This window comes from Lissotriton helveticus, chromosome 1_2 (assembly GCF_964261635.1).
Source record: "Lissotriton helveticus chromosome 1_2, aLisHel1.1, whole genome shotgun sequence".
Taxonomy (NCBI): Eukaryota; Metazoa; Chordata; class Amphibia; order Caudata; family Salamandridae; genus Lissotriton; species Lissotriton helveticus.
This window is the reverse complement of record NC_136058.1, coordinates 324,401,275-324,428,860: the sequence shown is the minus strand read 5'-3', so window position 1 is coordinate 324,428,860 and position 27,586 is coordinate 324,401,275. Positions and strand designations below refer to the sequence as shown.

Genomic DNA, 27,586 nt, shown 5'->3' with positions numbered 1-27,586 from the left:
ATCACTGAGATGGTGATGAAGTATGATTGTTTTGGGCCAAATTATGGTGGAAAAACATTTCTACGTACCACTACAATTCGGTATTTGGAAGCTACACCCAAACACCCCTTTCGACTACCTTCTATTTAATACATCAGAAAAAGCCATTTTGCGTTTGCAAATGGTCTGATTCTTCAGACCAGCCTTCTTGCAACTACAAGGATAGTTCGTACATCTTGCACGTAGGCAGAGCTTTTAAGGAGAAATTAAATAGTTCCTACGTTGCACAAAAATGAAGTGCTTCAAACAAACACATACTTTGCATGCACAGAGAAGAGGTGGAATATATGTAAGACTGAAGACACAGGTGAAATGAGAAATAGATTGACTGCTTCGCTGCCAAGTTTTATACGCCATTTCTTCAGTGCAATACAAGAAAGCACCAAACAGTATAACAAAGTTGTCAATTGGTTTCATAGTCCATTCCCTTTGTTTAGTGCTGTGAAAGGAAGAGCCGAATTGTAAAATTGATCAATGACGTTTCAGAAATTTCCCAAAGGGAATACCAAGCCGAGTGTTAAAAACTGCATTTACTCACAGGCTTTGAGCAGGAAACACTGAAATGCTATTTAAGTGCAATATCCAAGGGAACACTGACTCTGTCAAAGATGATCCAAATGGAATTGATGAGAAGTCCCAATTACAAACAACAGAATCAAAATAGGGTGAGGGGACACCCGGATTTGAACCAGCGACCTCTTGATCTGCAGTCAAATGCTCTACCACTGAGCTATATCCCCAGCTTTTCAGTAAAATCAGAATGACAAAATATCAGTACATCATGAAAGAATGTGAGGCTCATACTAAGTTGTGCCAGAAAGTACAACCTTGAAACTGTGGAACAGGAGAAGTAGTCCTTAATATTATTTATTAAAGGAAAACTGGATCATTTAAAAAACAGATGTATTTGTTTCATTGTTAGTTTATTTGAATAGGCAGTGGTACATAGGACCAATGCCTCTACATACAATGATTGTTTTGAAACATTCCTAAAGGGGAAGAGGTTTTTACGGGACACCTTATCATTTGAGGATTGGTTACCACAATCACTGAGATGGTGATGAAGTATGATTGTTTTGGGCCAAATTATGGTGGAAAAACATTTCTACGTACCACTACAATTCTGTATTTGGAAGGTACACCCAAACACCCCTTTCGAATAACTTCTATTTAATACATCAGACAAAGCCATTTTGCGTTTGCAAATGGCCTGATTCTTCAGACCAGCCTTCTTGCAACTGCAATGATAGTTCGTACATCTTGCAAGTAGGCAGAGCTTTTAAGGAGAAATTAAATAGTTCCTACGTTGCACAAAAATGAAGTGCTTCAAACAAACACATACTTTGCATGCACAGAGAAGAGGTGGAATATATGTAAGACGCAGGAAACACTGAAATGCTATTTAAGTGCAATATCCAAGGGAACACTGACTCTGTCAAAGATGATCCAAATGGAATTGATGAGAAGTCCCAATTACAAACAACAGAATCAAAATAGGGTGAGGGGACACCCGGATTTGAACCAGGGAACTCTTGATCTGCAGTCAAATGCTCTACCACTGAGCTATATCCCCAGCTTTTCAGTAAAATCAGAATGACAAAATATCAGTACATCATGAAAGAATGTGAGGCTCATACTAAGTTGTGCCAGAAAGTACAACCTTGAAACTGTGGAACAGGAGAAGTAGTCCTTAATATTATTTATTAAAGGAAAACTGGATCATTTAAAAAACAGATATTTGTTTTATTGTTATTTTATTTGAATAGGCAGTGGTACATAGGACCAATGCCTCTACATACAATGATTGATTTGAAACATTCTTAAAGGGGAAGAGGTTTTTACGGGACACCATATCATTTGAGGATTGGTTACCACAATCACTGAGATGGTGATGAAGTATGATTGTTTTGGGCCAAATTATGGTGGAAAAACATTTCTATATACCACTACAATTCGGTATTTGGAAGGTACACCCAAACACCCCTTTCGAATACCTTCCATTTAATACATCAGAAAAAGCCATTTGCGTTTGCAAATGGCCTGATTCTTCAGACCAGCCTTCTTGCAACTGCAATGATAGTTCGTACATCTTGCACGTAGGCAGAGCTTTTAAGGAGAAATTAAATAGTTCCTACGTTGCACAAAAATGAAGTGCTTCAAACAAACACATACTTTGCATGCACAGAGAAGAGGTGGAATATATGTAAGACTGAAGACACAGGTGAAATGAGAAATAGATTGACTGCTTCGCTGCCAAGTTTTATACGCCATTTCTTCAGTGCAATGCAAGAAAGCACCAAACAGTATAACAAAGTTGTCAATTGGTTTCATAGTCCATTCCCTTTGTTTAGTGCTGTGAAAGGAAGAGCCGAATTCCAAAATTGATCAATGATGTTTCAGAAATTTCCCAAAGGGAATACCAAGCCAAGTGTTAAAAACTGCATTTACTCACAGGATTTCAGCAGGAAACACTGAAATGCTATTAAAGTGCAATATCCAAGGGAACACTGACTCTGTCAAAGATGATCCAAATGGAATTGATGAAAAGTCCCAATTACAAACAACAGAATCAAAATAGGGTGAGGGGACACCCGGATTTGAACCAGGGACCTCTTGATCTGCAGTCAAATGCTCTACCACGGAGCTATATCCCAAGCTTTACAGTAAAATCAGAATGACAAAATATCAGTGCATCATGAAAGAGTGAGAGGATCATACTAAGTTGTTCCGGGAAGTACAACCTTGAAACTGTCGAACAGGAGAAGTAGTCCTTAATATTATTTATTAAAGGAAAACTGGATCATTTAAAAAACATATTTGTTTTATTGTTATTTTATTTGAATAGGCAGTGGTACATAGGACCAATGCCTCTACATACATTGATTGATTTGAAACATTCTTAAAGGGGAAGAGGTTTTTACGGGACACCATATCATTTGAGGATTGGTTACCACAATCACTGAGATGGTGATGAAGTATGATTGTTTTGGGCCAAATTATGGTGGAAAAACATTTCTACGTACCACTACAATTCGGTATGTGGAAGGTACACCCAAACACCCCTTTCGAATACCTTGCATTTAATACATCAGAAAAAGCCATTTGCGTTTGCAAATGGCCTGATTCTTCAGACCAGCCTTCTTGCAACTGCAATGATAGTTCGTACATCTTGCACGTAGGCAGAGCTTTTAAGGAGAAATTAAATAGTTCCTACGTTGCACAAAAATGAAGTGCTTCAAACAAACACATACTTTGCATGCACAGAGAAGAGGTGGAATATATGTAAGACTGAAGACACAGGTGAAATGAGAAATAGATTGACTGCTTCGCTGCCAAGTTTTACACGCCATTTCTTCAGTGCAATACAAGAAAGCACCAAACAGTATAACAAAGTTGTCAATCGGTTTCATAGTCCATTCCCTTTGTTTAGTGCTGTGAAAGGAAGAGCCGAATTCCAAAATTGATCAATGATGTTTCAGAAATTTCCCAAAGGGAATACCAAGCCGAGTGTTAAAAACTGCATTTACTCACAGGTTTTGAGCAGGAAACACTGAAATGCTATTAAAGTGCAATATCCAAGGGAACACTAACTCTGTCAAAAATGATCCAAATGGAATTGATGAATAGTCCCAATTACAAACAACAGAATCAAAATAGGGTGAGAGGACTCCCGGATTTGAACCAGGGACCTCTTGATCTGCAGTCAAATGCTCTACCACTGAGCTATATACCCAGCTTTTCAGTAGAATCAGAATGACAAAATATCAGTACATCATGAAAGAGTGTGAGGATCATACTAAGTTGTGCCAGAAATTACAACCTTGAAACTGTGGAACAGGAGAAGTAGTCCTTAATATTATTTATTAAAGGAAAACTGGATCATTTAAAAAACAGATGTATTTGTTTCATTGTTAGTTTATTTGAATAGGCAGTGGTACATAGGACCAATGCCTCTACATACAATGATTGTTTTGAAACATTCTTAAAGGGGAAGAGGTTTTTACGGGACACTTTATCATTTGAGGATTGGTTACCACAATCACTGAGATGGTGATGAAGTATGATTGTTTTGGGCCAAATTATGGTGGAAAAACATTTCTACGTACCACTACAATTCGGTATTTGGAAGGTACACCCAAACACCACTTTCGAATAACTTCTATTTAATACATCAGACAAAGCCATTTTGCGTTTGCAAATGGCCTGATTCTTCAGACCAGCCTTCTTGCAACTGCAATGATAGTTCGTACATCTTGCAAGTAGGCAGAGCTTTTAAGGAGAAATTAAATAGTTCCTACGTTGCACAAAAATGAAGTGCTTCAAACAAACACATACTTTGCATGCACAGAGAAGAGGTGGAATATATGTAAGACGCAGGAAACACTGAAATGCTATTTAAGTGCAATATCCAAGGGAACACTGACTCTGCCAAAGATGATCCAAATGGAATTGATGAGAAGTCCCAATTACAAACAACAGAATCAAAATAGGGTGAGGGGACACCCGGATTTGAACCAGGGACCTCTTGATCTGCAGTCAAATGCTCTACCACTGAGCTATATCCCCAGCTTTTCAGTAAAATCAGAATGACAAAATATCAGTACATCATGAAAGAATGTGAGGCTCATACTAAGTTGTGCCAGAAAGTACAACCTTGAAACTGTGGAACAGGAGAAGTAGTCCTTAATATTATTTATTAAAGGAAAACTGGATCATTTAAAAAACAGATATTTGTTTTATTGTTATTTTATTTGAATAGGCAGTGGTACATAGGACCAATGCCTCTACATACAATGATTGATTTGAAACATTCTTAAAGGGGAAGAGGTTTTTACGGGACACCATATCATTTGAGGATTGGTTACCACAATCACTGAGATGGTGATGAAGTATGATTGTTTTGGGCCAAATTATGGTGGAAAAACATTTCTACGTACCACTACAATTCGGTATTTGGAAGGTACACCCAAACACCCCTTTCGAATACCTTCCATTTAATACATCAGAAAAAGCCATTTGCGTTTGCAAATGGCCTGATTCTTCAGACCAGCCTTCTTGCAACTGCAATGATAGTTCGTACATCTTGCATGTAGGCAGAGCTTTTAAGGAGAAATTAAATAGTTCCTACGTTGCACAAAAATGAAGTGCTTCAAACAAACGCATACTTTGCATGCACAGAGAAGAGGTGGAATATATGTAAGACTGAAGACACAGGTGAAATGAGAAATAGATTGAGTGCTTCGCTGCCAAGTTTTATACGCCCTTTCTTCAGAGCAATACAAGAAAGCACCAAACAGTATAACAAAGTTGTCAATTGGTTTCATAGTCCATTCCCTTTGTTTAGTGCTGTGAAAGGAAGAGCCGAATTCCAAAATTGATCAATGATGTTTCAGAAATTTCCCAAAGGGAATACCAAGCCAAGTGTTAAAAACTGCATTTACTCACAGGATTTCAGCAGGAAACACTGAAATGCTATTAAAGTGCAATATCCAAGGGAACACTGACTCTGTCAAAGATGATCCAAATGGAATTGATGAAAAGTCCCAATTACAAACAACAGAATCAAAATAGGGTGAGGGGACACCCGGATTTGAACCAGGGACCTCTTGATCTGCAGTCAAATGCTCTACCACGGAGCTATATCCCCAGCTTTACAGTAAAATCAGAATGACAAAATATCAGTGCATCATGAAAGAGTGAGAGGATCATACTAAGTTGTTCCGGGAAGTACAACCTTGAAACTGTCGAACAGGAGAAGTAGTCCTTAATATTATTTATTAAAGGAAAACTGGATCATTTAAAAAACATATTTGTTTTATTGTTATTTTATTTGAATAGGCAGTGGTACATAGGACCAATGCCTCTACATACAATGATTGTTTTGAAACATTCTTAAAGGGGAAGAGGTTTTTACGGGACACCTTATCATTTGAGGATTGGTTACCACAATCACGGAGATGGTGATGAAGTATGATTGTTTTGGCCAAATTATGGTGGAAAAACATTTCTACGTACCACTACAATTCGGTATTTGGAAGGTACACCCAAACACCCCTTTCGAATACCTTCCATTTAATACATCAGAAAAAGCCATTTTGCGTTTGCAAATGGCCTGATTTTTCAGACCAGCCTTCTTGCAACTGCAATGATAGTTCGTACATCTTGCAAGTAGGCAGAGCTTTTGAGGAGAAATTAAATAGTTCCTACGTTGCACAAAAATGAAGTGCTTCAAACAAACACATACTTTGCATGCACAGAGAAGAGGTGAAATATATGTAAGACTGAAGACAGAGGTGAAATGAGAAATAGATTGACTGATTCGCTGCCAAGTTTTATACGCCATTTTTTCCGTGCAATATAAGAAAGCACCAAACAGTATAACAAAGTTGTCAATTGCTTTCATAGTCCATTCCCTTTGTTTAGTGCTGTGAAAGGAAGAGCCAAATTACAAAATTGATCAATGATGTTTCAGAAATTTCCCAAAGGGAATAACAAGCAGAGTGTTAAAAACTGCATTTACTCACAGGTTTTGAGCAGGAAACACTGAAATGCTATTAAAGTGCAATATCCTAGGGAACACTGACTCTGTCTAAGATGATCCAAATGGAATTGATGAAAAGTCCCAATTACAAGCAAAAGAATCAAAATAGGGTGAGGGGACACACGGATTTGAAACAGGGACCTCTTGATCTGCAGTCAAATGCTCTACCACTGAGCTATATCCCCAGCTTTTCAGTAAAATCAGAATGACAAAATATCAGTACATCATGAAAGAGTGGGCGGATCATACTAAGTTGTGCCAGAAAGTACAACCTTGAAACTGTGGAACAGGAGAAGTAGTCCTTAATATTATTTATTAAAGGAAAACTGGATCATTTAAAAACAGATTTATTTGTTTCATTGTTATTTTATTTAAATAGGCAGTGGTACATAGGACCAATGCCTCTACATACAATGATTGTTTTGAAACATTCTTAAAGGGGAAGAGGTTTTTACGGGACACCTTATCATTTGAGGATTGGTTACCACAATCACTGAGATGGTGATGAAGTATGATTGTTTTGGGCCAAATTATGGTGGAAAAACATTTCTACGTACCACTACAATTCGGTATTTGGAAGGTACACCAAAAACCCCTTTCGAATACCTTCCATTTAATACATCAGAAAAAGCCATTTTGCGTTTGCAAATGGCCTGATTCTTCAGACCAGCCTTCTTGCAACTGCAATGATAGTTCGTACATCTTGCACGTAGGCAGAGCTTTTAAGGAGAAATTAAATAGTTCCTACGTTGCACAAAAATGAAGTGCTTCAAACAAACACATACTTTGCATGCACAGAGAAGAGGTGTAATATATGTAAGACTGGAGACACAGGTGAAATGAGAAATAGATTGACTGCTTCGCTGCCAAGTTTTATACGCCATTTCGTCAGTGCAATACAAGAAAGCACCAAACAGTATAACAAAGTTGTCAATTGCTTTCATAGTCCATTCCCTTTGTTTAGTGCTGTGAAAGGAAGAGCCAAATTACAAAATTGATCAATGATGTTTCAGAAATTTCCCAAAGGGAATAACAAGCAGAGTGTTAAAAACTGCATTTGCTCACAGGTTTTGAGCAGGAAACACTGAAATGCTATTAAAGTGCAATATCCTAGGGAACAATGACTCTGTCAAAGATGATCCAAATGGAATTGATGAAAAGTCCCAATTACAAACAACAGAATCAAAATAGGGTGAGGGGACACCCAGATTTGAACCAGGGACCTCTTGATCTGCAGTCAAATGCGCTACCACTGAGCTATATCCCCAGCTTTTCAGTATAATCAGAATGACAAAATATCAGGACATCATGAAAGAGTGTGAGGATCATACTAAGTTGTGCCAGAAAGTACAACCTTGAAACTGTGGAACAGGAGAAGTAGTCCTTAATATTATTTATTAAAGGAAAACTGGATCATTTAAAAAACAGATGTATTTGTTTCATTGTATTATATTTGGATAGGCAGTGGTACATAGGACCAATGCCTCTACATACAATGATTGTTTTGAAACATTCTTAAAGGGGAAGAGGTTTTTACGGGACACCTTATCATTTGAGGATTGGTTACCACAATCACTGAGATGGTGATGAAGTATGATTGTTTTGGGCCAAATTATGGTGGGAAAACATTTCTACGTACCACTACAATCGGTATTTGGAAGGTACACCCAAACACCCCTTTCGAATACCTTCCATTTAATACATCAGAAAAAGCCATTTTGCGTTTGCAAATGGCCTGATTCTTCAGTCCAGCCTTCTTGCAACTGCAATGATAGTTCGTACATCTTGCACGTAGGCAGAGCTTTTAAGGAGAAATTAAATAGTTCCTACGTTGCACAAAAATAAAGTGCTTCAAACAAACACATACTTTGCATGCACAGAGAAGAGGTGGAATATATATAAGACTGAAGACAGAGGTGAAATGAGAAATAGATTGACTGCTTCGCTGCCAAGTTTTATACGCCATTTCGTCAGTGCAATACAAGAAAGCACCAAACAGTATAACAAAGTTGTCAATTGCTTTCATAGTCCATTCCCTTTGTTTAGTGCTGTGAAAGGAAGAGCCAAATTACAAAATTGATCAATGATGTTTCAGAAATTTCCCAAAGGGAATAACAAGCAGAGTGTTAAAAACTGCATTTGCTCACAGGTTTTGAGCAGGAAACACTGAAATGCTATTAAAGTGCAATATCCTAGGGATCACTGACTCTGTCAAAGATGATCCAAATGGAATTGATGAAAAGTCCCAATTACAAACAACAGAATCAAAATAGGGTGAGGGGACACCCAGATTTGAACCAGGGACCTCTTGATCTGCAGTCAAATGCGCTACAACTGAGCTATATCCCCAGCTTTTCAGTAAATTCAGAATGACAAAATATCAGTACATCATGAAAGAGTGTGAGGATCATACTAAGTTGTGCCAGAAAGTACAACCTTGAAACTGTGGAACAGGAGAAGTAGTCCTTAATATTATTTATTAAAGGAAAACTGGATCATTTAAAAACAGATGTATTTGTTTCATTGTTATTTTATTTGAATAGGCAGTGGTACATGGGACCAATGCCTCTACATACAATGATTGTTTTGAAACATTCTTAAAGGGGAAGAGGTTTTTACGGGACACCTTATCATTTGAGGATTGGTTACCACAATCACTGAGATGGTGATGAAGTATGATTGTTTTGGGCCAAATTATGGTGGGAAAACATTTCTACGTACCACTACAATCGGTATTTGGAAGGTACACCCAAACACCCCTTTCGAATACCTTCCATTTAATACATCAGAAAAAGCCATTTTGCGTTTGCAAATGGCCTGATTCTTCAGTCCAGCCTTCTTGCAACTGCAATGATAGTTCGTACATCTTGCACGTAGGCAGAGCTTTTAAGGAGAAATTAAATAGTTCCTACGTTGCACAAAAATAAAGTGCTTCAAACAAACACATACTTTGCATGCACAGAGAAGAGGTGGAACATATATAAGACTGAAGACAGAGGTGAAATGAGAAATGGATTGACTGCTTCGGTGCCAAGTTTTATACGCCATTTCTTCAGTGCAATACAAGAAAGCACCAAACAGTATAACAAAGTTGTCAATTGGTTTCATAGTCCATTCCCTTTGTTTAGTGCTATGAAAGGAATAGCCGAATTCCAAAATTGATCAATGATGTTTCAGAAATTTCCCAAAGGGAATAACAAGCCGAGTGTTAAAAACTGCATTTACTCACAGGTTTTGAGCAGGAAACACTGAAATGCTAATAAAGTGCAATATCCAAGGGAACACTGACTCTGTTAAAGAGGATCCAAATGGAATTGATGAAAAGTCCCAATTACAAACAACAGAATCGAAATAGGGTGAGGGGACACACGGATTTGTACCAGGGACCTCTTGATCTGCAGTCAAATGCTCTACCACTGAGCTACATCCCCAGCTTTTCAGGAAAATCAGAATGACAAAATATGAGTACATCATGAAAGAGTGTGAGGATCATACTAAGTTGTGCCAGAAAGTACAACCTTGAAACTGTGGAACAGGAGAAGTAGTCCTTAATATTATTTATTAAAGGAAAACTGGATCATTTAAAAAACAGATTTATTTGTTTCATTGTTATTTTATTTGAATAGGCAGTGGTACATAGGACCAATGCCTCTACATACAATGATTGTTTTGAAACATTCTTAAAGGGGAAGAGGTTTTTACGGGACACCTTATCATTTGAGGATTGGTTACCGCAATCACTGAGATGGTGATGAAGTATGATTGTTTTGGGCCAAATTATGGTGGAAAAACATTTCTACGTACCACTACAATTCGGTATGTGGAAGGTACACCTAAACACCCCTTTCGAATACCTTCCATTTAATACATCAGAAAAAGCCATTTGCGTATGCAAATGGCCTAATTCTTCAGACCAGCCTTCTGGCAACTGCAATGATAGTTCGTACATCTTGCACGTAGGCAGAGCTTTTAAGGAGAAATTAAATAGTTCCTACGTTGTACAAAAATGAAGTGCTTCAAACAAACACATACTTTGCCTGCACAGAGAAGAGGTGGAATATATGTAAGACTGAAGACACAGGTGAAATGAGAAATAGATTGACTGCTTCGCTGCCAAGTTTTATACGCCATTTCTTCAGTGCAATACAAGAAAGCACCAAACAGTATAACAAAGTTGTCAATTGGTTTCATAGTCCATTCCCTTTGTTTAATGCTGTGAAAGGAAGAGCCGAATTCCAAAATTGATCAATGATGTTTCAGAAATGTACCAAAGGGAATACCAAGCAGAGTGTTAAAAACTGCATTTACTCACAGGTTTTAAGCAGGAAACATTGAAATGCTATTAAAGTGCAATATCCAAGGGAACACTGACTCTGTCAAAGATGATTCAAATGGAATTGATGAAAAGTCCCAATTACAAACAACAGAATCAAAAAAGGGTGAGGGGACACCCAGATTTGAACCAGGGACCTCTTGATCTGCAGTCAAATGCTCTACCACTGAGCTATATCCCCAGCTTTTCAGTAAAATCAGAATGACAAAATATTAGTACATCATGAAAGAGTGTGAGGATCATACTAAGTTGTGCCAGAAAGTACAACCTTGAAACTGTGGAACAGGAGAAGTAGTCCTTAATATTATTTATTAAAGGAAAACTGGATCATTTAAAAAACAGATATTTGTTTCATTGTGATTTTATTTGAATAGGCAGTGGTACATAGGACCAATGCCTCTACATACAATGATTGTTTTGAAACATTCTTAAAGGGGAAGAGGTTTTTACGGGACACCTTATCATTTGAGGATTGGTTACCACAATCACTGAGATGGTGATGAAGTATGATTGTTTTGGGCCAAATTATGGTGGAAAAACATTTCTACGTACCACTACAATTCGGTATTTGGAAGGTACACCCAAACACCCCTTTCGAATACCTTCCATTTAATACATCAGAAAAAGCCATTTTGCGTTTGCAAATGGCCTGATTCTTCAGACCAGCCTTCTTGCAACTGCAATGATAGTTCGTACATCTTGCACGTAGGCAGAGCTTTTAAGGAGAAATTAAATAGTTCCTATGTTGCACAAAAATGAAGTGCTTCAAACAAACACATACTTTGCATGCACAGAGAAGAGGTGGAATATATGTAAGACTGGAGACACAGGTGAAATGAGAAATAGATTGACTGATTCGCTGCCAAGTTTTATACGCCATTTTTTCAGTGCAATACAAGAAAGCACCAAACAGTATAACAAAGTTGTCAATTGCTTTCATAGTCCATTCCCTTTGTTTAGTGCTGTGAAAGGAAGAGCCAAATTACAAAATTGATCAATGATGTTTCAGAAATTTCCCAAAGGGAATAACAAGCAGAGTGTTAAAAACTGCATTTGCTCACAGGTTTTGAGCAGGAAACACTGAAATGCTATTAAAGTGCAATATCCTAGGGAACAATGACTCTGTCAAAGATGATCCAAATGGAATTGATGAAAAGTCCCAATTACAAACAACAGAATCAAAATAGGGTGAGGGGACACCCAGATTTGAACCAGGGACCTCTTGATCTGCAGTCAAATGCGCTACCACTGAGCTATATCCCCAGCTTTTCAGTATAATCAGAATGACAAAATATCAGGACATCATGAAAGAGTGTGAGGATCATACTAAGTTGTGCCAGAAAGTACAACCTTGAAACTGTGGAACAGGAGAAGTAGTCCTTAATATTATTTATTAAAGGAAAACTGGATCATTTAAAAAACAGATGTATTTGTTTCATTGTATTATATTTGGATAGGCAGTGGTACATAGGACCAATGCCTCTACATACAATGATTGTTTTGAAACATTCTTAAAGGGGAAGAGGTTTTTACGGGACACCTTATCATTTGAGGATTGGTTACCACAATCACTGAGATGGTGATGAAGTATGATTGTTTTGGGCCAAATTATGGTGGGAAAACATTTCTACGTACCACTACAATCGGTATTTGGAAGGTACACCCAAACACCCCTTTCGAATACCTTCCATTTAATACATCAGAAAAAGCCATTTTGCGTTTGCAAATGGCCTGATTCTTCAGTCCAGCCTTCTTGCAACTGCAATGATAGTTCGTACATCTTGCACGTAGGCAGAGCTTTTAAGGAGAAATTAAATAGTTCCTACGTTGCACAAAAATAAAGTGCTTCAAACAAACACATACTTTGCATGCACAGAGAAGAGGTGGAATATATATAAGACTGAAGACAGAGGTGAAATGAGAAATAGATTGACTGCTTCGCTGCCAAGTTTTATACGCCATTTCGTCAGTGCAATACAAGAAAGCACCAAACAGTATAACAAAGTTGTCAATTGCTTTCATAGTCCATTCCCTTTGTTTAGTGCTGTGAAAGGAAGAGCCAAATTACAAAATTGATCAATGATGTTTCAGAAATTTCCCAAAGGGAATAACAAGCAGAGTGTTAAAAACTGCATTTGCTCACAGGTTTTGAGCAGGAAACACTGAAATGCTATTAAAGTGCAATATCCTAGGGATCACTGACTCTGTCAAAGATGATCCAAATGGAATTGATGAAAAGTCCCAATTACAAACAACAGAATCAAAATAGGGTGAGGGGACACCCAGATTTGAACCAGGGACCTCTTGATCTGCAGTCAAATGCGCTACAACTGAGCTATATCCCCAGCTTTTCAGTAAATTCAGAATGACAAAATATCAGTACATCATGAAAGAGTGTGAGGATCATACTAAGTTGTGCCAGAAAGTACAACCTTGAAACTGTGGAACAGGAGAAGTAGTCCTTAATATTATTTATTAAAGGAAAACTGGATCATTTAAAAACAGATGTATTTGTTTCATTGTTATTTTATTTGAATAGGCAGTGGTACATGGGACCAATGCCTCTACATACAATGATTGTTTTGAAACATTCTTAAAGGGGAAGAGGTTTTTACGGGACACCTTATCATTTGAGGATTGGTTACCACAATCACTGAGATGGTGATGAAGTATGATTGTTTTGGGCCAAATTATGGTGGGAAAACATTTCTACGTACCACTACAATCGGTATTTGGAAGGTACACCCAAACACCCCTTTCGAATACCTTCCATTTAATACATCAGAAAAAGCCATTTTGCGTTTGCAAATGGCCTGATTCTTCAGTCCAGCCTTCTTGCAACTGCAATGATAGTTCGTACATCTTGCACGTAGGCAGAGCTTTTAAGGAGAAATTAAATAGTTCCTACGTTGCACAAAAATAAAGTGCTTCAAACAAACACATACTTTGCATGCACAGAGAAGAGGTGGAACATATATAAGACTGAAGACAGAGGTGAAATGAGAAATGGATTGACTGCTTCGGTGCCAAGTTTTATACGCCATTTCTTCAGTGCAATACAAGAAAGCACCAAACAGTATAACAAAGTTGTCAATTGGTTTCATAGTCCATTCCCTTTGTTTAGTGCTATGAAAGGAATAGCCGAATTCCAAAATTGATCAATGATGTTTCAGAAATTTCCCAAAGGGAATAACAAGCCGAGTGTTAAAAACTGCATTTACTCACAGGTTTTGAGCAGGAAACACTGAAATGCTAATAAAGTGCAATATCCAAGGGAACACTGACTCTGTTAAAGAGGATCCAAATGGAATTGATGAAAAGTCCCAATTACAAACAACAGAATCGAAATAGGGTGAGGGGACACACGGATTTGTACCAGGGACCTCTTGATCTGCAGTCAAATGCTCTACCACTGAGCTACATCCCCAGCTTTTCAGGAAAATCAGAATGACAAAATATGAGTACATCATGAAAGAGTGTGAGGATCATACTAAGTTGTGCCAGAAAGTACAACCTTGAAACTGTGGAACAGGAGAAGTAGTCCTTAATATTATTTATTAAAGGAAAACTGGATCATTTAAAAAACAGATTTATTTGTTTCATTGTTATTTTATTTGAATAGGCAGTGGTACATAGGACCAATGCCTCTACATACAATGATTGTTTTGAAACATTCTTAAAGGGGAAGAGGTTTTTACGGGACACCTTATCATTTGAGGATTGGTTACCGCAATCACTGAGATGGTGATGAAGTATGATTGTTTTGGGCCAAATTATGGTGGAAAAACATTTCTACGTACCACTACAATTCGGTATGTGGAAGGTACACCTAAACACCCCTTTCGAATACCTTCCATTTAATACATCAGAAAAAGCCATTTGCGTATGCAAATGGCCTAATTCTTCAGACCAGCCTTCTGGCAACTGCAATGATAGTTCGTACATCTTGCACGTAGGCAGAGCTTTTAAGGAGAAATTAAATAGTTCCTACGTTGTACAAAAATGAAGTGCTTCAAACAAACACATACTTTGCCTGCACAGAGAAGAGGTGGAATATATGTAAGACTGAAGACACAGGTGAAATGAGAAATAGATTGACTGCTTCGCTGCCAAGTTTTATACGCCATTTCTTCAGTGCAATACAAGAAAGCACCAAACAGTATAACAAAGTTGTCAATTGGTTTCATAGTCCATTCCCTTTGTTTAATGCTGTGAAAGGAAGAGCCGAATTCCAAAATTGATCAATGATGTTTCAGAAATGTACCAAAGGGAATACCAAGCAGAGTGTTAAAAACTGCATTTACTCACAGGTTTTAAGCAGGAAACATTGAAATGCTATTAAAGTGCAATATCCAAGGGAACACTGACTCTGTCAAAGATGATTCAAATGGAATTGATGAAAAGTCCCAATTACAAACAACAGAATCAAAAAAGGGTGAGGGGACACCCAGATTTGAACCAGGGACCTCTTGATCTGCAGTCAAATGCTCTACCACTGAGCTATATCCCCAGCTTTTCAGTAAAATCAGAATGACAAAATATTAGTACATCATGAAAGAGTGTGAGGATCATACTAAGTTGTGCCAGAAAGTACAACCTTGAAACTGTGGAACAGGAGAAGTAGTCCTTAATATTATTTATTAAAGGAAAACTGGATCATTTAAAAAACAGATATTTGTTTCATTGTGATTTTATTTGAATAGGCAGTGGTACATAGGACCAATGCCTCTACATACAATGATTGTTTTGAAACATTCTTAAAGGGGAAGAGGTTTTTACGGGACACCTTATCATTTGAGGATTGGTTACCACAATCACTGAGATGGTGATGAAGTATGATTGTTTTGGGCCAAATTATGGTGGAAAAACATTTCTACGTACCACTACAATTCGGTATTTGGAAGGTACACCCAAACACCCCTTTCGAATACCTTCCATTTAATACATCAGAAAAAGCCATTTTGCGTTTGCAAATGGCCTGATTCTTCAGACCAGCCTTCTTGCAACTGCAATGATAGTTCGTACATCTTGCACGTAGGCAGAGCTTTTAAGGAGAAATTAAATAGTTCCTATGTTGCACAAAAATGAAGTGCTTCAAACAAACACATACTTTGCATGCACAGAGAAGAGGTGGAATATATGTAAGACTGGAGACACAGGTGAAATGAGAAATAGATTGACTGATTCGCTGCCAAGTTTTATACGCCATTTTTTCAGTGCAATACAAGAAAGCACCAAACAGTATAACAAAGTTGTCAATTGCTTTCATAGTCCATTCCCTTTGTTTAGTGCTGTGAAAGGAAGAGCCAAATTACAAAATTGATCAATGATGTTTCAGAAATTTCCCAAAGGGAATAACAAGCAGAGTGTTAAAAACTGCATTTACTCACAGGTTTTGAGCAGGAAACACTGAAATGCTATTAAAGTGCAATATCCTAGGGAACACTGACTCTTTCTAAGATGATCCAAATGGAATTGATGAAAAGTCCCAATTACAAGCAAAAGAATCAAAATAGGGTGAGGGGACACCCGGATTTGAACCAGGGACCTCTTGATCTGCAGTCAAATGCTCTACCACTGAGCTATATCCCCAGCTTTTCAGTAAAAGCAGAATGACAAAATATCAGTACATCATGAGAGAGTGGGCGGATCATACTAAGTTGTGCCAGAAAGTACAACCTTGAAACTGTGGAACAGGAGAAGTAGTCCTTAATATTATTTATTAAAGGAAAACTGGATCATTTAAAAACAGATTTATTTGTTTCATTGTTATTTTATTTGAATAGGCAGTGGTACATAGGACCAATGCCTCTACATACAATGATTGTTTTGAAACATTCTTAAAGGGGAAGAGGTTTTTACGGGACACCTTATCATTTGAGGATTGGTTACCACAATCACTGAGATGGTGATGAAGTATGATTGTTTTGGGCCAAATTATGGTGGAAAAACATTTCTACGCACCACTACAATTCGGTATTTGGAAGGTACACCCAAAACCCCTTTCGAATACCTTCCATTTAATACATCAGAAAAAGCCATTTTGCGTTTGCAAATGGCCTGATTCTTCAGACCAGCCTTCTTGCAACTGCAATGATAGTTCGTACATCTTGCACGTAGGCAGAGCTTTTAAGGAGAAATTAAATAGTTCCTACGTTGCACAAAAATGAAGTGCTTCAAACAAACACATACTTTGCATGCACAGAGAAGAGGTGGAATATATGTAAGACTGGAGACACAGGTGAAATGAGAAATAGATTGACTGCTTCGCTGCCAAGTTTTATACGCCATTTCGTCAGTGCAATACAAGAAAGCACCAAACAGTATAACAAAGTTGTCAATTGCTTTCATAGTCCATTCCCTTTGTTTAGTGCTGTGAAAGGAAGAGCCAAATTACAAAATTGATCAATGATGTTTCAGAAATTTCCCAAAGGGAATAACAAGCAGAGTGTTAAAAACTGCATTTGCTCACAGGTTTTGAGCAGGAAACACTGAAATGCTATTAAAGTGCAATATCCTAGGGAACACTGACTCTGTCAAAGATGATCCAAATGGAATTGATGAAAAGTCCCAATTACAAACAACAGAATCAAAATAGGGTGAGGGGACACCCAGATTTGAACCAGGGACCTCTTGATCTGCAGTCAAATGCGCTACCTCTGAGCTATATCCCCAGCTTTTCAGTAAAATCAGAATGACAAAATATCAGTACATCATGAAAGAGTGTGAGGATCATACTAAGTTGTGCCAGAAAGTACAACCTTGAAACTGTGGAACAGGAGAAGTAGTCCTTAATATTATTTATTAAAGGAAAACTGGATCATTTAAAAACAGATGTATTTGTTTCATTGTTATTTTATTTGAATAGGCAGTGGTACATGGGACCAATGCCTCTACATACAATGATTGTTTTGAAACATTCTTAAAGGGGAAGAGGTTTTTACGGGACACCTTATCATTTGAGGATTGGTTACCACAATCACTGAGATGGTGATGAAGTATGATTGTTTAGGGCCAAATTATGGTGGAAAAACATTTCTACGTACCACTACAATTCGGTATTTGGAAGGTACACCCAAACACCCCTTTCGAATACCTTCCATTTAATACATCAGAAAAAGCCATTTGCGTTTGCAAATGGCCTGATTCTTCAGACCAGCCTTCTTGCAACTGCAATGATAGTTCGTACATCTTGCACGTAGGCAGAGCTTTTAAGGAGAAATTAAATAGTTCCTACGTTGCACAAAAATGAAGTGCTTCAAACAAACACATACTTTGCATGCACAGAGAAGAGGTGGAATATATGTAAGACTGAAGACAGAGGTGAAATGAGAAATAGATTGACTGCTTCGCTGCCAAGTTTTATACGCCATTTCTTCAGTGCAATACAAGAAAGCACCAAACAGTATAACAAAGTTGTCAATTGGTTTCATAGTCCATTCCCTTTGTTTAGTGCTATGAAAGGAAGAGCCGAATTCCAAAATTGATCAATGATGTTTCAGAAATTTCCCAAAGGGAATAACAAGCCGAGTGTTAAAAACTGCATTTACTCACAGGTTTTGAGCAGGAAACACTGAAATGCTATTAAAGTGCAACATCCAAGGGAACACTGACTCTGTTAAAGAGGATCCAAATGGAATTGATGAAAAGTCCCAATTACAAACAACAGAATCAAAATAGGGTGAGGGGACACCCGGATTTGGACCAGGGACCTCTTGATCTGCAGTCAAATGCTCTACCACTGAGCTATATCCCCAGCTTTTCAGTAAAATCAGAATGACAAAATATCAGTACATCATGAAAGAGTGTGAGGATCATACTAAGTTGTGCCAGAAAGTACAACCTTAAAACTGTGGAACAGGAGAAGTAGTCCTTAATATTATTTATTAAAGGAAAACTGGATCATTTAAAAAACAGATTTATTTGTTTCATTGTTATTTTATTTGAATAGGCAGTGGTACATAGGACCAATGCCTCTACATACAATGATTGTTTTGAAACATTCTTAAAGGGGAAGAGGTTTTTACGGGACACCTTATCATTTGAGGATTGGTTACCACAATCACGGAGATGGTGATGAAGTATGATTGATTTGGGCCAAATTATGGTGGAAAAACATTTCTACGTACCACTACAATTCGGTATGTGGAAGGTACACCCAAACACCCCTTTCGAATACCTTCCATTTAATACATCAGAAAAAGCCATTTGCGTATGCAAATGGCCTAATTCTTCAGACCAGCCTTCTGGCAACTGCAATGATAGTTCGTACATCTTGCACGTAGGCAGAGCCTTTAAGGAGAAATTAAATAGTTCCTACGTTGCACAAAAATGAAGTGCTTCAAACAAACACATACTTTGCATGCACAGAGAAGAGGTGGAATATATGTAAGACTGAAGACACAGGTGAAATGAGAAATAGATTGACTGCTTCACTGCCAAGTTTTATATCCCCATCTTTTCAGTAATATCAGAATGACAAAATATCAGTACATCATGAAAGAGTGTGAGGATCATACTAAGTTGTGCCAGAAAGTACAACCTTGAAACTGTGGAACAGGAGAAGTAGTCCTTAATATTATTTATTAAAGGAAAACTGGATCATTTAAAAACAGATGTATTTGTTTCATTGTTATTTTATTTGAATAGGCAGTGGTACATGGGACCAATGCCTCTACATACAATGATTGTTTTGAAACATTCTTAAAGGGGAAGAGGTTTTTACGGGACACCTTATCATTTGAGGATTGGTTACCACAATCACTGAGATGGTGATGAAGTATGATTGTTTAGGGCCAAATTATGGTGGAAAAACATTTCTACGTACCACTACAATTCGGTATTTGGAAGGTACACCCAAACACCCCTTTCGAATACCTTCCATTTAATACATCAGAAAAAGCCATTTGCGTTTGCAAATGGCCTGATTCTTCAGACCAGCCTTCTTGCAACTGCAATGATAGTTCGTACATCTTGCACGTAGGCAGAGCTTTTAAGGAGAAATTAAATAGTTCCTACGTTGCACAAAAATGAAGTGCTTCAAACAAACACATACTTTGCATGCACAGAGAAGAGGTGGAATATATGTAAGACTGAAGACAGAGGTGAAATGAGAAATAGATTGACTGCTTCGCTGCCAAGTTTTATACGCCATTTCTTCAGTGCAATACAAGAAAGCACCAAACAGTATAACAAAGTTGTCAATTGGTTTCATAGTCCATTCCCTTTGTTTAGTGCTATGAAAGGAAGAGCCGAATTCCAAAATTGATCAATGATGTTTCAGAAATTTCCCAAAGGGAATAACAAGCCGAGTGTTAAAAACTGCATTTACTCACAGGTTTTGAGCAGGAAACACTGAAATGCTATTAAAGTGCAACATCCAAGGGAACACTGACTCTGTTAAAGAGGATCCAAATGGAATTGATGAAAAGTCCCAATTACAAACAACAGAATCAAAATAGGGTGAGGGGACACCCGGATTTGGACCAGGGACCTCTTGATCTGCAGTCAAATGCTCTACCACTGAGCTATATCCCCAGCTTTTCAGTAAAATCAGAATGACAAAATATCAGTACATCATGAAAGAGTGTGAGGATCATACTAAGTTGTGCCAGAAAGTACAACCTTGAAACTGTGGAACAGGAGAAGTAGTCCTTAATATTATTTATTAAAGGAAAACTGGATCATTTAAAAAACAGATTTATTTGTTTCATTGTTATTTTATTTGAATAGGCAGTGGTACATAGGACCAATGCCTCTACATACAATGATTGTTTTGAAACATTCTTAAAGGGGAAGAGGTTTTTACGGGACACCTTATCATTTGAGGATTGGTTACCACAATCACGGAGATGGTGATGAAGTATGATTGATTTGGGCCAAATTATGGTGGAAAAACATTTCTACGTACCACTACAATTCGGTATGTGGAAGGTACACCCAAACACCCCTTTCGAATACCTTCCATTTAATACATCAGAAAAAGCCATTTGCGTATGCAAATGGCCTAATTCTTCAGACCAGCCTTCTGGCAACTGCAATGATAGTTCGTACATCTTGCACGTAGGCAGAGCCTTTAAGGAGAAATTAAATAGTTCCTACGTTGCACAAAAATGAAGTGCTTCAAACAAACACATACTTTGCATGCAAAGAGAAGAGGTGGAATATATGTAAGACTGAAGACACAGGTGAAATGAGAAATAGATTGACTGCTTCACTGCCAAGTTTTATATCCCCATCTTTTCAGTAATATCAGAATGACAAAATATTAGTACATCATGAAAGAGTGTGAGGATCATACTAAGTTGTGCCAGAAAGTACAACCTTGAAACTGTGGAACAGGAGAAGTAGTCCTTAATATTATTTATTAAAGGAAAACTGGATCATTTAAAAAACAGATTTATTTGTTTCATTGTTATTTTATTTGAATAGGCAGTGGTACATAGAACCATTGCCTCTACATACAATGATTGTTTTGAAACATTCTTAAAGGGGAAGAGGTTTTTACGGGACACCTTATCATTTGAGGATTGGTTACCACAATCACGGAGATGGTGATGAAGTATGATTGATTTAGGCCAAATTATGGTGGAAAAACATTTCTAAGTACCACTACAATTCGGTATTTGGAAGGTACACCCAAACACCCGTTTCGAATACCTTCCATTTAATACATCAGAAAAAGCCATTTTGCGTTTGCAAATGGCCTGATTCTTCAGACCAGCCTTCTTGCAACTGCAATGATAGTTCGTACATCTTGCACGTAGGCAGAGCTTTTAAGGAGAAATGAAATGGTTCCTACAATGCACAAAAATGAAGTGCTTCAAACAAACATATACTTTGCATGCACAGAGAAGAGGTGGAATATATGTAAGACTGAAGACACAGGTGAAATGAGAAATAGATTGACTGCTTCGCTGCCAAGTTTTATACGCCATTTTGTCAGTGCAATACAAGAAAGCACCAAACAGTATAACAAAGTTGTCAATTGCTTTCATAGTCCATTCCCTTTGTTTAGTGCTGTGAAAGGAAGAGCCAAATTACAAAATTGATCAATGATGTTTCAGAAATTTCCCAAAGGGAATAACAAGCAGAGTGTTAAAAACTGCATTTACTCACAGGTTTTGAGCAGGAAACACTGAAATGCTATTTAAGTGCAATATCCTAGGGAACACTGACTCTGTCAAAGATGATCCAAATGGATTGATGAAAAGTCCCAATTACAAACAACAGAATCAAAATAGGGTGAGGGTACACCCGGATTTGAACCAGGGACCTCTTGATCTGTAGTCAAATGCTCTACCACTGAGCTATATCCCCAGCTTTTCAGTAAAATCAGAATGACAAAATATCAGTACATCATGAAAGAGTGTGAGGATCATACTAAGTTGTGCCAGAAAGTACAACCTTGAAACTGTGGAACAGGAGAAGTAGTCCTTAATATTATTTATTAAAGGAAAACTGGATCATTTAAAAACAGATTTATTTGTTTCATTGTTATTTTATTTGAATAGGCAGTGGTACATAGGACCAATGCCTCTACATACAAGGATTGTTTTGAAACATTTCTAAAGGGGAAGAGGTTTTTACGGGACACCTTATCATTTGAGGATTGGTTACCACAATCACTGAGATGGTGATGAAGTATGATTGTTTTGGGCCAAATTATGGTGGAAAAACATTTCTACGTACCACTACAATTCGGTATTTGGAAGGTACACCCAAACACCCCTTTCGAATACCTTCCATTTAATACATCAGAAAAAGCCATTTTGCGTTTGCAAATGGCCTGATTCTTCAGACCAGCCTTCTTGCAACTGCAATGATAGTTCGTACATCTTGCACGTAGGCAGAGCTTTTAAGGAGAAATTAAATAGTTCCTACGTTGCACAAAAATGAAGTGCTTCAAACAAACACATACTTTGCATGCACAGAGAAGAGGTGGAATATATGTAAGACTGAAGACAGAGGTGAAATGAGAAATAGATTGACTGCTTCGCTGCCAAGTTTTATACGCCATTTCTTCAGTGCAATACAAGAAAGCACCAAACAGTATAACAAAGTTGTCAATTGGTTTCATAGTCCATTCCCTTTGTTTAGTGCTATGAAAGGAAGAGCCGAATTACAAAATTGATCAATGATGTTTCAGAAATTTCCCAAAGGGAATAACAAGCAGAGTGTTAAAAACTGCATTTACTCACAGGTTTTGAGCAGGAAACACTGAAATGCTAGTAAAGTGCAATATCCAAGGGAACACTGACTCTGTCAAAGATGATCCAAATGGAATTGATGAAAAGTCCCAATTACAAACAACAGAATCAAAATAGGGTGAGGGGACACCCGGATTTGGACCAGGGACCTCTTGATCTGCAGTCAAATGCTCTACCACTGAGCTATATCCCCAGCTTTTCAGTAAAATCAGAATGACAAAATATCAGTACATCATGAAAGAGTGTGAGGATCATACTAAGTTGTGCCAGAAAGTACAACCTTGAAACTGTGGAACAGGAGAAGTAGTCCTTAATATTATTTATTAAAGGAAAACTGGATCATTTAAAAAACAGATTTATTTGTTTCATTGTTATTTTATTTGAATAGGCAGTGGTACATAGGACCAATGCCTCTACATACAATGATTGTTTTGAAACATTCTTAAAGGGGAAGAGGTTTTTACGGGACACCTTATCATTTGAGGATTGGTTACCACAATCACGGAGATGGTGATGAAGTATGATTGATTTAGGCCAAATTATGGTGGAAAAACATTTCGACGTACCACTACAATTCGGTATTTGGAAGGTACACCCAAACACCCCTTTCGAATACCTTCCATTTAATACATCAGAAAAAGCCATTTTGCATTTGCAAATGGCCTGATTCTTCAGACCAGCCTTCTTGCAACTGCAATGATAGTTCGTACATCTTGCACGTAGGCAGAGCTTTTAAGGAGAAATTAAATAGTTCCTAAGTTGCACAAAAATGAAGTGCTTCAAACAAACACATACTTTGCATGCACAGAGAAGAGGTGGAATATATGTAAGACTGAAGACAGAGGTGAAATGAGAAATAGATTGACTGCTTCGCTGCCAAGTTTTATACGCCATTTCTTCAGTGCAATACAAGAAAGCACCAAACAGTATAACAAAGTTGTCAATTGGTTTCATAGTCCATTCCCTTTGTTTAGTGCTATGAAAGGAAGAGCCAAATTACAAAATTGATCAATGATGTTTCAGAAATTTCCCAAAGGGAATAACAAGCAGAGTGTTAAAAACTGCATTTACTCACAGGTTTTGAGCAGGAAACACTGAAATGCTAGTAAAGTGCAATATCCTAGGGAACACTGACTCTGTCAAAGATGATCCAAATGGAATTGATGAAAAGTCCCAATTACAAACAACAGAATCAAAATAGGGTGAGGGGACACCCGGATTTGGACCAGGGACCTCTTGATCTGCAGTCAAATGCTCTACCACTGAGCTATATCCCCAGCTTTTCAGTAAAATCAGAATGACAAAATATCAGTACATCATGAAAGAGTGTGAGGATCATACTAAGTTGTGCCAGAAAGTACAACCTTGAAACTGTGGAACAGGAGAAGTAGTCCTTAATATTATTTATTAAAGGAAAACTGGATCATTTAAAAAACAGATTTATTTGTTTCATTGTTATTTTATTTGAATAGGCAGTGGTACATAGGACCAATGCCTCTACATACAAGGATTGTTTTGAAACATTCTTAAAGGGGAAGAGGTTTTTACGGGACACCTTATCATTTGAGGATTGGTTACCACAATCACGGAGATGGTGATGAAGTATGATTGATTTAGGCCAAATTATGGTGGAAAAACATTTCGACGTACCACTACAATTCGGTATTTGGAAGGTACAACCAAACACCCCTTTCGAATACCTTCCATTTAATACATCAGAAAAAGCCATCTTGCGTTTGCAAATGGCCTGATTCTTCAGACCAGCCTTCTTGCAACTGCAATGATAGTTCGTACATCTTGCACGTAGGCAGAGCTTTTAAGGAGAAATTAAATAGTTCCTAAGTTGCACAAAAATGAAGTGCTTCAAACAAATACATACTTTGCATGCACAGAGAAGAGGTGGAATATATGTAAGACTGGAAACACAGGTGAAATGAGAAATAGATTGACTGCTTCGCTGCCAAGTTTTACACGCCATTTCTTCAGTGCAATACAAGAAAGCACCAAACAGTATAACAAAGTTGTCAATTGGTTTCATAGTCCATTCCCTTTGTTTAGTGCTATGAAAGGAAGAGCCGAATTACAAAATTGATCAATGATGTTTCAGAAATTTCCCAAAGGGAATAACAAGCAGAGTGTTAAAAACTGCATTTACTCACAGGTTTTGAGCAGGAAACACTGAAATGCTAGTAAAGTGCAATATCCTAGGGAACACTGACTCTGTCAAAGATGATCCAAATGGAATTGATGAAAAGTCCCAATTACAAACAACAGAATCAAAATAGGGTGAGGGTACACCCGGATTTGAACCAGGGACCTCTTGATCTGCAGTCAAATGCTCTACCACTGAGCTATATCCCCATCTTTTCAGTAAAATCAGAATGACAAAATATCAGTACATCATGAAAGAGTGTGAGGATCATACTAAGTAGTGCCAGAAAGTACAACCTTGAAACTGTGGAACAGGAGAAGTAGTCCTTAATATTATTTATTAAAGGAAAACTGGATCATTTAAAAACAGATTTATTTGTTTCATTGTTATTTTATTTGAATAGGCAGTGGTACCTAGGACCAATGCCTCTACATACAAGGATTGTTTTGAAACATTCTTAAAGGGGAAGAGGTTTTTACGGGACACCTTATCATTTGAGGATTGGTTAACACAATCACTGAGATGGTGATGAAGTATGATTGTTTTGGGCCAAATTATGGTGGAAAAACATTTATACGTACCACTACAATTCGGTATTTGGAAGGTACAACCAAACACCCCTTTCGAATACCTTCCATTTAATACATCAGAAAAAGCCATCTTGCGTTTGCAAATGGCCTGATTCTTCAGACCAGCCTTCTTGCAACTGCAATGATAGTTCGTACATCTTGCACGTAGGCAGAGCTTTTCAGGAGAAATTAAATAGTTCCTACGTTGCACAAAAATGAAGTGCTTCAAACAAACACATACTTTGCATGCACAGAGAAGAGGTGGAATATATGTAAGACTGAAGACAGAGGTGAAATGAGAAATAGATTGACTGCTTCGCTGCCAAGTTTTATACGCCATTTCTTCAGTGCAATACAAGAAAGCACCAAACAGTATAACAAAGTTGTCAATTGGTTTCATAGTCCATTCCCTTTGTTTAGTGCTATGAAAGGAAGAGCCGAATTACAAAATTGATCAATGATGTTTCAGAAATTTCCCAAAGGGAATAACAAGCCGAGTGTTAAAAACTGCATTTACTCACAGGTTTTGAGCAGGAAACACTGAAATGCTATTAAACTGCAATATCCAAGGGAACACTGACTCTGTCAAAGATGATCCAAATGGAATTGATGAAAAGTCCCGAATACAAACAACAGAATCAAAATAGGGTGAGGAGACACCCGGATTTGAACCAGGGACCTCTTGATCTGCAGTCAATATAGCTCTACCACTGAGCTACATCCCCAGCTTTTCAGGAGACTTAGAATGACAAAATATGAGTACATCATGAAAGAGTGTGAGGATCATACTAAGTTGTGCCAGAAAGTACAACCTTGAAACTGTGGAACAGGAGAAGTAGTCCTTAATATTATTTATTAAAGGAAAACTGGATCATTTAAAAAACAGATTTATTTGTTTCATTGTTATTTTATTTGAATAGGCAGTGGTACATGGAACCAATGCCTCTACATACAATGATTGTTTTGAAACATTCTTAAAGGGGAAGAGGTTTTTACGGGACACCTTATCATTTGAGGATTGGTTACCACAATCACTGAGATGGTGATGAAGTATGATTGTTTTGGGCCAAATTCTGGTGGAGAAAGATATCTACGTACCACTACAATTCGGTATTTGGAAGGTACACCCAAAACCCCTTTCGAATACCTTCCATTTAATACATCAGAAAAAGCCATTTTGCGTTTGCAAATGGCCTGATTCTTCAGACCAGCCTTCTTGCAACTGCAATGATAGTTCGTACATCTTGCACGTAGGCAGAGCTTTTAAGGAGAAATTAAATAGTTCCTACGTTGCACAAAAATGAAGTGCTTCAAACAAACACATACTTTGCATGCACAGAGAAGAGGTGGAATATATGTAAGACTGAAGACACAGGTGAAATGAGAAATAGATTGACTGCTTCGCTGCCAAGTTTTATACGCCATTTCGTCAGTGCAATACAAGAAAGCACCAAACAGTATAACAAAGTTGTCAATTGCTTTCATAGTCCATTCCCTTTGTTTACTGCTGTGAAAGGAAGAGCCAAATTACAAAATTGATCAATGATGTTTCAGAAATTTCCCAAAGGGAATAACAAGCAGAGTGTTAAAAACTGCATTTACTCACAGGTTTTGAGCAGGAAACACTGAAATGCTATTAAAGTGCAATATCCTAGGGAACACTGACTCTGTCAAAGACGATCCAAATGGAATTGATGAAAAGTCCCAATTACAAACAACAGAATCAAAATAGGGTGAGGGGAC

The 27,586-nt window shown here is 37.7% G+C and overlaps 11 non-coding genes across 11 annotated transcripts; all 11 read right to left on the bottom strand.

Moving 5' to 3' along the window:
* Positions 1-1,540: 1,540 nt before the first annotated feature.
* Positions 1,541-1,612, bottom strand: TRNAC-GCA (transfer RNA cysteine (anticodon GCA)). The gene has a single exon. It is a non-coding gene; the product is annotated as a tRNA-Cys (tRNA).
* Positions 1,613-4,533: 2,921 nt separating this feature from the next.
* Positions 4,534-4,605, bottom strand: TRNAC-GCA (transfer RNA cysteine (anticodon GCA)). Its single transcript has one exon. It is a non-coding gene; the product is annotated as a tRNA-Cys (tRNA).
* Positions 4,606-11,022: 6,417 nt separating this feature from the next.
* TRNAC-GCA (transfer RNA cysteine (anticodon GCA)) lies at positions 11,023-11,094 on the bottom strand. Its single transcript has one exon. It is a non-coding gene; the product is annotated as a tRNA-Cys (tRNA).
* A 4,257-nt stretch (positions 11,095-15,351) lies between these two features.
* TRNAC-GCA (transfer RNA cysteine (anticodon GCA)) lies at positions 15,352-15,423 on the bottom strand. Its single transcript has one exon. It is a non-coding gene; the product is annotated as a tRNA-Cys (tRNA).
* A 1,010-nt stretch (positions 15,424-16,433) lies between these two features.
* On the bottom strand, positions 16,434-16,505 carry TRNAC-GCA (transfer RNA cysteine (anticodon GCA)). Its single transcript has one exon. It is a non-coding gene; the product is annotated as a tRNA-Cys (tRNA).
* Positions 16,506-18,597: 2,092 nt separating this feature from the next.
* On the bottom strand, positions 18,598-18,669 carry TRNAC-GCA (transfer RNA cysteine (anticodon GCA)). The gene has a single exon. It is a non-coding gene; the product is annotated as a tRNA-Cys (tRNA).
* A 1,709-nt stretch (positions 18,670-20,378) lies between these two features.
* On the bottom strand, positions 20,379-20,450 carry TRNAC-GCA (transfer RNA cysteine (anticodon GCA)). Its single transcript has one exon. It is a non-coding gene; the product is annotated as a tRNA-Cys (tRNA).
* A 1,710-nt stretch (positions 20,451-22,160) lies between these two features.
* TRNAC-ACA (transfer RNA cysteine (anticodon ACA)) lies at positions 22,161-22,232 on the bottom strand. Its single transcript has one exon. It is a non-coding gene; the product is annotated as a tRNA-Cys (tRNA).
* Positions 22,233-23,243: 1,011 nt separating this feature from the next.
* TRNAC-GCA (transfer RNA cysteine (anticodon GCA)) lies at positions 23,244-23,315 on the bottom strand. The gene has a single exon. It is a non-coding gene; the product is annotated as a tRNA-Cys (tRNA).
* Positions 23,316-24,327: 1,012 nt separating this feature from the next.
* TRNAC-GCA (transfer RNA cysteine (anticodon GCA)) lies at positions 24,328-24,399 on the bottom strand. Its single transcript has one exon. It is a non-coding gene; the product is annotated as a tRNA-Cys (tRNA).
* A 1,012-nt stretch (positions 24,400-25,411) lies between these two features.
* Positions 25,412-25,483, bottom strand: TRNAC-GCA (transfer RNA cysteine (anticodon GCA)). Its single transcript has one exon. It is a non-coding gene; the product is annotated as a tRNA-Cys (tRNA).
* Positions 25,484-27,586: the final 2,103 nt, after the last annotated feature.